Here is a 2,898-nt window from a genome sequence, read left to right as displayed (position 1 = left end):
GAGGTAGGTGACTCAGGCTGTCTGCAGTGCTGAGCAGCCAGATGAACATGGGCATTGGGGGAAAATACACAGCGTGACTTAGGAGGGAGCGTGTCCTCTGATTCAGAGCTGAGGTTTGGTTTCTCCCAGTCATCAGCAATTCCCCCACACTGCGGGGAAGGGCCAGCTCAACAACTCAGAAATAAAGAACTTCTCCTTTGAGCAGCTGTGGAAGTAAGTATAGGGGCCAGCTCTTATGTAGCCTGGGTGAGCTACATGGATAAACCATTTCTGGGACATAAGGCTTCCTGCAGAGACAGGTCGATATTCTCTCTGAGAGCACTGGAAACAGATCCGACATTTCAGTTGTTTCAGTTTTTGTTGCGTTTACATGCCCTTCCAATGAAGAAGAGAGGACGGAGCTGATTGCCCTGATAATTCTGGTTCTCTGCATGGTCAGTTTTGTTGGACTGAAAATGGGTAGTCCTGGAAACCGTGGGAGGCTTTTCCTGGAAGGGTCCCACTAATCTGGTTCTGGGATACATGATTTTCGTAACCCACATGTGTATTCCATCAACTGTGGGTTACAAACTGTTCATGGGTTCCAAAATTAATTGAGTGAGTCACAAGCATAATTTTCTTTTAAAAAGGAAGTAGATTGAAGTTGAATACAATGGAAAATACCAGAGTTCCTTATATATATCACGTCATTATCCCTTAGGAATTTTTTTCAGTTTTATACATTTATGGCTGTATTGTGTCACAATGTAAGATGTCGTCAAATTATGGCTGAGAACAAATGTTTATAAACCACTGCTAATCCGAGTCTCATTTTGACAGAATGGAAAAATCATCTTTTTCTCACAGGGCATTGGAATTAGTCAAACACTGATCACAACTCAAATAGCCATCAAGAGCAGAAGAGAAAAGTAAAGTGAAGCATAATTATACGATGGACATACTATATATTGTATTTCCCCATGTATAAGAAACACACTTTTTCAAAAATTTTGTGGTCTAAAAATACAGTGGATCGTATACAGCAGTTGTAGATTTTTTTTACTTGCATTTCCTGCTTTCTCAGACTTGTTTTTGAGCTGATTCTTGAAGACAGTGAATCTTCATCAGACACAGAGGAGGACAAGCTAATGGGATGAGAATTTTGACAGTGGTGAGGACTTGTATGAATTTTATGATGAATGAAACTCAAGTATGTAACTTTATGTAATATTTTGTTTTCCAAAATTAAGACCCCAAAATTAAGGTGCGTCTTATATGTTGTAGCGTCTTATACATAAGGCAGAACGGTATACATAATACAGCAAAGAAAGTGAATGAACTACAGTTATATGCAGCAACATAGATTACTCTTAGTAACATTGTTTTGAACATAAGAAGCAAGATGAAAAATTAATGCCTCATCTATGAGCAATTTATATAAAAATTTAAAAGGCAAAATTAAACTCTATGACTTAGTTATGAACCCACAGTTGGTAAAATTTGAAAGGAAAGTGATAGTTACCTGAACCCAGGCTCATGGTTACTCCTGGAAGGCAGAGGTGGGCGAAGAATCAGGAAGGAACATGCCAAGTGGAGGATACAAGGGAACTGGCTGTGTTGTTTCTTAACCCTGCTGGCGACACATGGGTTTCAGTTTAAAATCAGTAGTTAAGTTACAGTCTATGTTATATGGACTTCCAGCTATGCATGTTTCATAAGTTTCAAGATTTTAAAACACAGTTATCAAGTTTGTATCTATTCTCCCATCTACATTTTTATTAGTTGCTCCTAATCATCCCCTCAAGGAAAGGTTCAGAGAAACGATTATGCAAATGAACTGTCACGGCCTATTACTGCTAGACCAGCAGTGCTCAACACAGATGTCAGTAACAGGGTGCTGGAGGAAGGAGAAAGGACAGCGCGAGGAGCCCCGCAGCCCAGGAGCCAGGAGAGTAGGACACTGGGCAGCCTCCTCTTCTGCCATTGTTTTCCTGTCCTCAACACCTTGCAACAGCTGTTTAATTCTTGGTTCATTGCTGTGAAGTTGTAGGCGGGCAGAGATCTGCCTCAGCTGAGCATATTTAAGAGGCTATCACAAACTGGCACTGAAGTGTCGTCCATGTGAATATCCAGAGTATAAGGTAGAAGTTGGGAGAAAATTTAGAGTCTTTCAGGCATATGAGGCACTATCAGATGCTAAAAAAAACGGGAACATCTATCAAAAAAATGGCAAAGAATTATACAATGGAGGAGGTGCAAGTCATTTGGACAGCCCGTTTGAATTCACCTTCACAGTCCGGAAGCCAGATGATGTGTTCAAGAGAATGTTTTGGTGGAAGGGACTTTTCATTATACTTCTTCAAAGACACGTTTGACAACTTCCTTAGCAATCTGAGAGTCCCCCAAGAGAGAAGGGGCTAGTCCTTCTCTGCCATCAGTGTTTTACATCTTTTGCAGGAGGGTTTTCTGAGTCAGGATTTAATTCTCTAGGTCATTAGATCATAGAAGCATCGCTTCATTTTCTTCCATTGCAAATGGTGGTATTGGGTTGGGAAAATTCAAATCTGTGTTTAGGTCTATCACAATAGTTAATTTCATAAAAATCACTGCAAAGAGAATTAGGGAGACTGGTCAAGAAGGAGTGGATGTTTAAGATGGCCAGTTAAAGTCAACTACAAATGGTAAGGAACAGCTGCTGTGCTTGGATATCAAGTAATTCATCCCAGGCGTCTATGAGAAATGTTAACCTTAACAAGTCTCATTTGCAGATTCACAGGAACATTTTTTTTGGAAGATTTCTAACGAACTCAGCTTTCAGGATAGCTATACCCAGTCTAAAGTGTTTATACAGAGCTCATCGGAGGCCTTTGTCATAAACGTTTGAGTTGATTTTCAGGACCACATTATAGGAGTTTTCTT

The 2,898-nt window shown here is 40.2% G+C and overlaps 1 pseudogene; it reads left to right on the top strand.

Annotated features, from left to right (window-relative positions):
* Window positions 1-2,010: 2,010 nt before the first annotated feature.
* Window positions 2,011-2,695, top strand: LOC136385551 (dnaJ homolog subfamily B member 6-like; annotated as a pseudogene).
* Window positions 2,696-2,898: the final 203 nt, after the last annotated feature.

The sequence above is a fragment of the Saccopteryx leptura genome, chromosome X (genome assembly GCF_036850995.1).
Source record: "Saccopteryx leptura isolate mSacLep1 chromosome X, mSacLep1_pri_phased_curated, whole genome shotgun sequence".
NCBI lineage: Eukaryota > Metazoa > Chordata > Mammalia > Chiroptera > Emballonuridae > Saccopteryx > Saccopteryx leptura.
The sequence above is the reverse complement of the archived record's forward strand: the minus strand, read 5'-3'. Positions and strand labels throughout refer to the sequence as shown.